General features: G+C 37.5%; 1 pseudogene; it reads left to right on the forward strand.

Moving 5' to 3' along the window:
• Positions 1 to 288: 288 nt before the first annotated feature.
• Positions 289 to 1,335, forward strand: LOC118545691 (mitochondrial import inner membrane translocase subunit Tim17-A pseudogene; annotated as a pseudogene).
• Positions 1,336 to 11,695: the final 10,360 nt, after the last annotated feature.

The raw sequence follows: 11,695 nt of genomic DNA on the forward strand, positions 1-11,695 counted from the left end.
TCCAGTACCATGTTGAATAGAAGTGACTCTCTCTCTCTCTCTTTTTTTTTTAAGAAGTAGCCCTTTTAACAAACTAATGGTTACCAGAGGGGAGGAGGGACAGGGATGGAGGAAATGGTGATGGGATTAAGGAGTGCACTTGCTGTAATAAGTACCAGGTGTTGTATGGAAGTGTGGAATCACAGTATCGTACACCTAAAGCTAATATTATACCATATGTTAACTAACTGGAATTTTAATAAAAACTTAAGAAAAAAAACGGGTTTTTTTTTTTTTGGTGGAGTCAAGATGGAGGAATATATGCGAGAGCCTTGCCCTTGCGAACTGTGGATGATTGTGGTGGGGCCTTTACCATGGATACCATAGATGGTGGTATCTTTCAAGCACTCAAAGATTTTCACAATTCTCCAGTGGGAGTAAACCACAGACTACAAGGGAGTTTCACAGCTATTAAAACCAGGGCTCCGCGGTTGGGAGGTAGCTTTGCAGTTTGGGGAGGTTTATTTTTCATGACTGACTGCACTGTGGTTCAAGTCAGAGCAAAAGAAGATCCCTCGAACTCCATCACAAGTGTTGCCTTAACAGGAGCCATACTGACAGCAAGAAATGGACCAGTGGCCATGGTTAGGTCAGCAGCGATGGGTGGCATTCTAGCTTTAATTATAGGACCTGGTATCTCATTGACAAGATTTGCCTCTGCACGATTTCCCAATGGTCCTCAGTTTGCTGAAGACCCCTCTCAGTTGCCTTCAGCCCAGTTACCATCCTCACCTTTTGGAGACTATTGACAATATCAATAGGACTTCTTTCCCAGGATTTCTTTAACAGAATGAGCTGTAGTTCAAGAAGGGATTTCAGAAGGTAAGTTATGGTCTGTTTTTAAAACCATAGGTGGGACAACATGGCCACACAGGCTTTGAAGAGACACTTAGCTCCTTTTTCTATTTAAAGGAACATGGTGGGGGGGCAGATGTTAAAAGATAATACATTTATTTATTCACACTTGGATTGCATTTGTGATAAAAATAAATGTCTAATATCTGTAAAAGAAAAATAATAACTGTTTAGAAGATGAAGGACCAGAGGGCAAACAACAATGAAACATGACCATCATTTCCTTGGGGACTTCTCTGACTGGTTTTGTTGTCCTGTCAGTCAAACAATAAAAGAACTCCTGGAACTTAAAAAAAAAAAAAAAAGTGGCCCTCATTTGTATTTTGCAAGCAGGCAGCTTTCAACATATCCATGATCTAGGGCCAGGAATAGAGAGACTTGGCAACTATATTTGATTTTGCCATCTTTACGAGATGGCGTAACTACTAAGGAGGGCAGTGCATGAGGCTTTGACAAACAAATCAATTAATATGTTTGCTTTTACTTCCAGCCTTTGTTTCTACTACACTTTTTAACTGGGACAATTGATTTTTTTCTTTCTTCTTCAAGATGAAATAAAGGGAATGAATTAGGGAATGAGATAAATCTAATTTGAATTTCAAATCTATAGTGTAATTCTCAAATTTCAATTCTATAGGCCACGTGACATTGAGTAAGTCTCCTCATCTCTCTGAACCTCAGCTTTCTCATCTATGAAATGGAGATGACACGGTTTCTTAGAGTTACTGAGATGATCAAAGAAGATGATGAATGAAAAGCACCTAACACTGTGCCTGGCACTTTAAGGGCTCAAAAAATGCCCAATCCCTTTGACTTCCGCCCTAGCCCAGAACAAGCTTTCTTTATCTATAGGTTGGGGGGAAATAACTGATTTTAGAAAGACCTTTCTAATACCCAGACTTATCCAAAGGGAAGGGTTCTCAGGAAGTAGTGAGCTCCAGGCTCTGAGGGTATTGAAGCAAGTTTGAAATGATGAAAAAGGTAAGGTCAGATGACTTTTGTGGTTCTTTAGAGTCTATTAAGTTAATATGAAAATATTCATTGACTTATATGTTACTGAATTTTTTCAGCAACTATTTATTTATTTATTTATTTATTTATTTTTTTTTTTTTAAAGATTTTATTTATTTATTTGAGAGAGAGAATGAGATAGAGAGCATGAGAGGGGGGAGGGTCAGAGGGAGAAGCAGACTCCCTGTCGAGCAGGGAGCCAGATGCGGGACTCGATCCCAGGACTCCAGGATCATGACCTGAGCCGAAGGCAGTCGCTCAACCAACTGAGCCACCCAGGTGCCCCAGCAACTATTTATTGAATATTTGTCATGTGCCAAACCCTGGGTTAGGTAATGGGGATCCAAGGGTGAGCCAGAGAAGTGGGGTTCCTCTCCTCATGCAGTTCAGTCTTGAAATGAGACTAATAATAAACAGAAAATAAACCAAAAGAATAAGATAAGACCAAGTTTTCCAATCATAGAGAACAGTAAAACTCCAGTGCTAGGGGAAAATAGTATATAGAATTCATGGTTTTTTCCCCATGATTCTTTAGTCTTTGAATTTTAATTTTTTTCTCTTTCCTTTTTTAAAAATATTTTATTTACTTATTGGACAGAGATAGACACAAGAGAGGTAACACAAGCAGGGGGAGTGGGAGAGGGAGAAGCAGGTTTCCTGCTGAGCAGGGAGCCTGATGCGGGCTCGATCCCAGGACCCTGGGATCATGACCTGAGCCACCCAGGCACCCCTTTTCTCTTTCCTTTTTCAACCATTTTCTTATTTTATCAACTCTTTTAAAAAAATCTTTTTTAACTTTCATTTTTACAGTTAAGTTCTATCCTTTTGCTGTATTTAATTTTATATATATATATATATATTTTTCTTTCTCTACAATTTTGGGATGCAGTTTCTTTTAACAAACCAAAATACATCCAGAATCTAGTGTTTGGCTCTGTATTCTTCACTTGTCTGATCATATGCTCTCTTTTTTGTCTTCTTCTTTTTTTTTTTTTTTGGTTGACGTTTTAAAATTTTCATCTTTACAGTTATATTCTATCCTTTCAATGTATTTAATTTTATTTATATAAGTTTTTCTTTCTTTACAATTTTGAGATGTAATTTCCTCTAACAAACGAACCAAAATACACTCAGAATATATGTATTGCTCTGTTCTGTTCACCTGTTTATATTCCTTCTTTTTTTTTGTCTTTTAATTTTCATTTTTACAGTTACATTCTATCCTTTCATTGTATTTAATTTTATTTTTGTACATATACAAGTTTTTCTTTCTTTACAATTTTGGGATCTAGTTTTCTAACAAACAGACCAAAATACACACAGGATCCAGTGTATTGCTCTGTTCTGTTGAACCTGTCTGATTATATTCTCTCTCTCTCTCTTTTTTTTTTTTTATAGATTTTTATTTATTTATTTGACAGAGAGAGACACAGTGAGAGAGGGAACAGAAGCAGGGGGAGTGGGAGAGGGAGAAGCAGACTTCCCACAGAACAGGGAGCCCAATGCGGGGCTCAATCCCAGGATCCTGGGATTATGACCCGAGCTGAAGGGCAGACGCCCAATGACTGAGCCATCCAGGCACCCCAATTTCTCTCTCTTTTTTTAAAAAAAAGATTTTATTTATTCGTTTGAGAGAGAGAGACAGCATGAGCAGGGGGAGAGGCAGAGAGAGAAGCAAGCAGACTCCCTGCTGACTTGGGAGCCTGACGACATGATGTGGGGCTCGATCCCAAGACCTGGAGATCATGACCTGAGCCAAAGGCAGATGCCCAACCATCTGAGCCACCCAGACACCCCTATATTCTTTCTTTTTTAAATTTTATTTATTTTTTTTCAGTTTCAGGTCTCTTCTGATTTGTTTGGTGTGTATTTCTCTGGGGTTGTTGTTGCCATTTTAACATTTTGTTCTCTTGTTCATCTATTCTTCTCTTGTCAGAATGATAAGACAGAAAAATTCACCTCAAAAAAGAGAACAAGAGGCAGTACTGACTGCCAGAGACCTAATCAGTATGGATATAAGTAAGATGTTGGAACTAGAGATCAGAATAATGATTATAAAGATACTAGCTGGGCTTGAAAAAAAGCATAGAAGACACTAGAGAATCCCTTTCTGAGGAAATAAAAGAACTAAAATCTAATCAAAATCAAGTTGAAATAAAAAAGGCTATTAATGAGATGCAATAAAAAAATGGACGCTCTAAATTCTAGGATAAATGAAGCAGAAGAGAGAATTAGTGATATGGAAGATAAATTGATGGAGAATAAAAAAGCTGAGAAAAAGAGATAAACAACTACTGGATCATGAGGGGAGAATTCGAGGGATAAGTGATACCATAAAGTGAAACAATATTAGAATAATTGGGATCCCAGAAGAAGAAGTGAGAGAGAGAGAGAGAGAGAGAGGCAGAAGGTATATTGGAGCAAATTATAGCAGAGAACTTTCCTAATCTGGAGAAACAGGAATTCAAGTCCAGGAGGCACAGAGAACTCCCCTCAAAATCAATAAAAATGGGGTCAACACCCTGACATATAATAGTGAAACTTGCAAATCTCAGAGACAAAGAGAAAATCCTGAAAGCTGCTTGGGACAAGAGATCCGTAACCTACAAGGGTAGAAGCATTAGGCTGGCAGAGACCTATTCACAGAGACATGGCAGGGCAGAAAGGACTGGCATGATATATTCAAGGTGCTAAATGAGAAAAATATGCAGCCAAGAATACTTTATCCAGCTAGGATGTCATTCAAAATTGAAGGAGAGATAAAAGGCTTCCAGGACAGAAACTAAAAAAATTTGTGATCACTAAATCAGCCCTGCAAGAAATATTAAAAGGGATCCTTTAAGCAAAGAGAGAGCCCAAAAGTAACATAGACCAGAAAGGAAAAGAGACAATACACAGAAACAGTGACTTTACAGATAATACAATGGCACAAATTCATATTTTTCAATAGTTACTCTGAATGTAAATGGATTAAATGCCCCAATCAAAAGACACAGGGTATCAGATTGGATAAAAAAGCAAGATCCATCGATATGCTGTCAGCAGGAGATTCATTTTAGGCCCAAAGACACCTCCAGATTTAAAGTGAGAGGGTAGAAAACCATTTATCATGCTAATGGACATCAAAAAAAAAAAAAAAAGCTGGTGTGGCAATCCTTATATCAGACCAATTAGATTTTGAACGAGAGACTGTAATAAGAGATGAGGAAGGACACTATATCATAATTAAAGGGTCTATCCAACAAGAAGATCTAACAATTGTAAATATTTATGCCCCTAACATGGGAGCAGCCAATTATATAAACCAATTAATAACAAAATTAAAGAAACACACCAATAATAATACAATAATAAGTAGGGGACTTTAACACCCCACTCACTGCAATGGACAGATCATCTAAGCAGAAGGTCAACAAGGAAACAAGGGCTTTGAATAACACACTGGACCAGATGGACTTCACAGATATATTCAGAGCATTCCATCCTAAAGCAACAGAATACATATTCTTCTCAAGTGCACATGGAACATTCTCCAGAATAGATCACATGCTGGGTCACAAATCAGGTCTCAACCGGTACCAAAAGATTGGGATCATTCCCTGCATATTTTCGGACCACAATGCTTTGAAACTGGAACTCAATCACAAGAGGAAATTTGGAAAGAACTCAAATACATGAAGGCTAAAGAGCATCCTACTAAAGAATGAATGGGTCAACCAGGAAATTAAAGAAGAATTTTAAAAAATCATGGAAACAAATGAAAATGAAAACACATCTGTTCAAAACCTCTGGGACACATGAGGTGCCTGGGTGGCTCAGAGGGTTAAACGTCTGTGTTTGGCTCAGGTCCTGACCTCAGGGTCTCGGTATTGAGCCCTGCATCAGGCTCTGTACTCAGTGGGGATTCTGATTGAGATTCTCTCTCTTCCTCTCCCTCTGCCCCTCCCCCACCTGTGCTTGCTCTCTCTCAAATAAATAAATAAATCTGAAAGAAAGAAAGAAAGAAAGGAAAACTAGATCACTAGAGCTGGATGAGATCAACAAAGGAGTGAGAAGACAAGAGGGCAGAGAATGGAGTCCTGAATCACTTCAACATTTGGAGGTTGGCTTAACAAGAAGCCAGCAAAGGAGACTAGGAAGCATCAGCCAATAAAGTAGAAGGAAATGAGGAGAGTGGTATATTATTGAAGCTAATAAAAGAAAGTGTTTCAAGAAGGAAGTGGTTAACCATGTTGAAAACTTCATAGAAGTTGGTCAAGATGAGAACAACAGAGAAGTGTATTTGGCAAACTAGAGGTCAATGGTAGCTTTGACAAGTGCAACTTCAGGGAGTGAAGAGGTTAAAAGGTTGGTTGGATCATTATGAAAGGTTAAGAAGCAGAGAAAGCAAATATAGACAACCTTCCCATAAGTTTGAAGACTTATGGAAAGGTTATGAGTAGGAGTAAGTGGAATGGTAGCTGAAGAGACATATGCTGTCAAGGGAGAATTTTGTTTATGTGTGTTTTAAGATGAGAGATCCTTAGGCATGTGATTTTGGTGATAGACATGATCTGGTAGAGAAGGAGAAATTGATGGTACAGCAGAGGGAAGGAATTTGATCCTTGGGAAGACACAGGAATGTGGGATAAGAGTGTAGACCCAGGTGAAAAAGCAGTGAATATGGATCCTCATGCAGATCAGAAAAGTTGGTAGACTCTCTCTCTCTGTGTCAAAGAAAGAAAGAAAAGTTGGTAGATTAGGTGGGAGGAAGATGAATCTGAATGCTTCTACTTTCTCAATGAGTTATAAATTGAAGTCATATGAGAGTGAAGGGGGACGGAGTATGTTGGAGGTTTGAAGGGAGTAGAAAAGGTCATATTGGACAGTGGGGAAACAAAATTATACCAGGGGGAGTATAGCAGCATTACTGGGAAGTATTGAGTTTCATTTAAGGTTTGTAGTCAGAAATTTCAGTTGAGACAGCACAGGTGAGTGATTTTCTCCAGCTATGTCCAGCTGCTCAGGTACAGACGTGGACTACGCAGTGAATTGGGTGTAAGAGGATTTGGAGTTCTGTCAGTGAATGTAATGAAAAGAAAGCGACAAGAGAATTATGAATATTTACAATATTGTGATTGCAGTGATGTACCATGGAATCTAGACTGGGAGAGAAAAAAAATGAGAATATGAGGAGAGTGGGATAATTAGTGAAAAGTGATGATGTTGATAGATTAAGGGACTCCATGAGGTTCTGATTCAACACTAGGAGGTGTATTGATTTCATTCCTTACAGTGGCAGAATAAAGGAGAAAAGTCATAAGATTATCCCAATAGATGCTGAAAAACCATTCAGTAAAATCCCACACTCCTGTTAACACACACACACGTACACACACACACACACACACACGATTATTAGTAAGCTGGGAATAGAAGGAAATTTTCTTTCTTTTTTTTAAAAAGATTTTATTTATTTATTTGACAGAGAAAGACACAGCAAGAGAGGGAACACAAGCAGGGGGAGTGGGAGAGGAAGAAGCAGACTTCCCGCCAAGCAGGGAGCCCAACGTGGGGCTTGATCCCAGGACCCCTGGATCATGACCTGAGCTGAAGGCAGACGCTTAACGACTGAGCCACCCAGGCGCCCCTAGAAGGAAATTTTCTAAATGAGTTAATATATGAAGCAATTTCAACAGTAACTATTACAAATATATAGTAACTTCTGCTATTATTATTATCTTTCGATAATGTCATAAAAAGTATCTACCAGAAACCAAAGGCAAACATTGTACTTATAGTAGAGGTTCCACATAAGGGGATGCCCACACTATGATCCCTATAAAGGCAATCATCCAAAGTTAAATGTGTAAATATTATATAAAGATACATTCTATCAAATTAAATACTTTATATTAAATGCAGGTACATCCTATTAAGTTGAACATGTTACTATAATATGCACAAATTGTGCCACTCATGCAAGGAGTAAGTGAGAAAGTATTTGGGCGGGTCTTTAGTCTCCATGAAACTCACCTCAAATAAACTGTTAACATTTTGTTCCCTTTGTCAGGATATTTCTAGCGGACAAAGGGAAGTCAGCTGCAGAATATCTTTCATGATGTCTTGCTGTCTGTTGAATGAAGCAACTCTAAGTCAACAATTTGTTTAGATAATGCATTCATGCTTCTGATAATTGAGAATCTACCCACCAAATTACCTGTTAAAATAAAAATGGCAAACCCCACTAAGTTAAAGTACAAGAAAAGCATGTCAATGATCATCTGTACTAGTCAACAATGCATTGGAGTACTTAACTACTGCTGAGAGACAAGAAAAGATAAGGTATAAATATTGGGAAAAAAGACACAATAAAAGCATTATTTGAAGAAGAAAGATAGTGCCTACAAAATCTAAGTGAACCAACTGAAAAATTATTAGAATGAATGTTAATAAAATAGTTATATATAAAAGTATCATATATAAATCAATAGCTTTCCTATAGACCAGCAATAACTTATTAGAATATGTCACAGAAAAGAATCAATTCACAATTGCTGCAATGTCTATAAAGAACCAAGAAATAAACTTAGTGAGAAATGTGAATGTCCTATATGAATAAAATTATGAAGTTTTACTCTAAGATATAAAAGAATATCCAAATAAATAAAGACATATGGGAGACCACTTATTTTAAAGATGCTATTGCTACTCAAATTGATCTTTTTAAAAATGAAATTTGGCAGGTTGACAAAAAAATGTTAGAATAGCCAAAAATGTTGACCAAATGGGAGGAAGGACTTACCCTATCAGATATCAAAATGTGCTATGAGGCTATAATTATTCAAATATAATATTATTAGCGCAAGAATAGATGAACATAAAAAGAATAAAGTGTCCAAGACCAGATTTTCTTCCCCATCTATCTATCTATTGGAATTTGGTATGAAAAAGATGGCATTTCAAATTAGAGGGGAAAATATTGTCTGTAACAAATGTTGTTGGGACAACTGGCTATTCATTTGGGAAAAATAATATGCTCCAACCATTGCTCACACCATACACAAAAATAAATTCCAGGTTGATTAAAATAGATAAACTTCAAACACAAAGTAATACTAGAAACTATAGAATATTTCCAAATTTGGGGGCGCCTAGGCGTCAGACTCTTGGTTTCAGCTCGGATCATGATCTCAGGGTCTTGGGATCGAGCTCCACGTCAGGCTCCATGCTCGGCACAGAGTCTACTTCTCTTCCTCTCCCTCTGCCCCTTTCCCACTCTCTTTCTTTCTAAAATAAATAAATAAACCTTTAAAAGAAAAGTATTTCCAAATTTTGAGGGGGTAGGAAAGGCATTCTTAAACAAAATACAAAATTTGGAAAACATAAGGAAAAAGACCAACAGATTTAATAACATGAAAAATTAAAACTTCTCACAAAAAACACCCTAAAATTAACTATAAAGGTCTCCTACAAAACAGTCAGTTTAAGACTAACAATACAGGGCGCCTGGGTGGCTCAGTTGGTTAAGCAAATGCCTTCGGCTCAGGTCATGATCCTGGAGTCCCGGGATCGAGTCCCGCATCGGGCTCCCTGCTCAGCAGGGAGTCTGCTTCTCCCTCTGACCCTCCCCCCTCTCATGCTCTCTCTATCTCATTCTCTCTCTCAAATAAATAAATAAAATCTTTAAAAAAAAAAAAGACTAACAATACAGCAGAAAAATTAGCAACTCACAGAAGAAATACAAATGCTAACAAATATGAAAATGTGTGCAATCATTAGCAATCAGAAAAGCAAAGTACAAAAATGAGATATTCTAAAAATTCCTAGCTTCAGGCGTGCCTGGGTGGCTCAGTCAATTAAACGTCTGCCTTTGGCTCAGGTCATGATCTTGGAGTGCCGGGATCCAGCCCCGCATTGGGCTCCCTGCTCAGTGGGCAGTCTGCTTCTCCCTCTCCCTCTACTCCTTCCCCACTTGTGCTCTCTCTCTCGCTCACTCTCTTTCTCAAATAAATAAATAAGTTTTTTAATAAATAAAATAAAATAAATTCCTAGCTTGAAAAATATCTTAAAAATTTATTACAACCAGTTGGTAAGAGTGAGTGAAACTACTATTCTTGAACAATGTGGGTGGGGTTGTAAATTGGGACAGCATTTTTGGAAGGTAGTCAGTCAGTGTCTATTAAAAACTTAATTGTGCCTTCCCTCAAACACTTAATTCCATTCTTGGTCTTTGTTTTGAGAAACTTGAACTTTTGTACACACATACAAGGATGTTTGTTCATTACAGCATTGATTGCAATAGGAAAAAATAGAAACAACCTTAACATTCACCAAAGGGAATTGTTAAAAAGTGGGTTACATTTCTATTATAGAATAATAAGTAACAATTAAAATGTATGAGATACATCCATATGTATTGGCATGGAAGGATCTCTAAAATATATTCTTTTTTTAAAGATTTTATTTATTTATTTGATAGAGAGAGACAGCGAGAGAGGGAACACAAGCAAGGGGAGTGGGAGAGGGAGAAGTAGGCCTCCCACCTAGCAGGGAGCCCGATGCGGGGTTCGACCCCAGGACCCTTATCATGACCTGAGCCGAAGGCAGGTGCTTAACGACTGAGCCACCCAGGCGCCCCTAAAATATGTTCTTAAGGTGAAAAAATACAGTTGCAGGATAAGATATACAATACGATCTTGTTAATATAAAATATAATATGTACTTGTATATGCAAAACTACAAATGCACAGAAAAATGTCAGGGATTATATGTACACATAAAATATTAATAGTGGTTACCTCAATGAGGGAATTAGGAGGCAGCTAAAGAGGACTATACACTTTATTCTTTTTTTTAATTTTTAAAAAAGATTTCATTGATTTATTTGAGAGGAAGAGAGCACAAGCGAGAGAGAGCATGAGCAGGGGGAGGGGTGGAGGGAGAAGGAGAAGCAGACTCCCCACTGAGCAGGGAGCCCAACACAGGACTTGATCCCAGGACTCCATAACCATGACCTGAGCTGAAAGCAGACGCTTAACTGACTGAGCCACCCAGGCGCCCCTATACATTTTATTCTACTCATTTTCATAGAATGTTTAAAATAAAGGTAATGTATTCATATAGTATTTGCATAACACTAAAATAAAGAGTAATAAAATGAAAGATAATTATAGAAAGTTTGGAACATAAATAGAAACAGCCATCCCATCTAAAATCAGAATGGAAATTTTATTCATGTAGTACATGACCATTGTTTAGATTTCCATACCGCTACATCTCAAGAGTCTTGCTTCCCAAAGGCAACCATTTTCAATTCTTTTGGGTGTTTCTTTGGATATTTACTGCCATATTTCTAGGTAATGTGCTTATAATAGTGTTCAATTAATCACTAAAACTATCTAATGACTATTGTGGAAGATGTGAATTTAATACTGTTATTGACACCCCCTTCTCTCCTTCCATTTTCCCAATAGAGTTATATTACATTTTTTGTTTAAATTTTGCCTTATTTTTTACTACAGAATAAAGCATCCAAGACCATTCTCTCTCCCTCTCTCCTATCTATCTATGTATCTATCTATCTATCTATTGAAATTTAGTACATGAAAAAGATGGCATTTTAAACTAGACGGGCTGAGGGGTGAGGGAAATAAGGAGAGGTTGGTAAACGTCCAGCCATGAGATGAATAGGTCTAATGTACTAATATAAAACATGGTGATTAAAGTTGATAACACTGTTATATAATTAAAATTTTCTAATGGAGTGCCTGGGTGGCTCAGTAGGTTGAGCGTCTGACTCTTGATTTCA

This window comes from Halichoerus grypus, chromosome 5 (assembly GCF_964656455.1).
Source record: "Halichoerus grypus chromosome 5, mHalGry1.hap1.1, whole genome shotgun sequence".
Lineage (NCBI taxonomy): Eukaryota > Metazoa > Chordata > Mammalia > Carnivora > Phocidae > Halichoerus > Halichoerus grypus.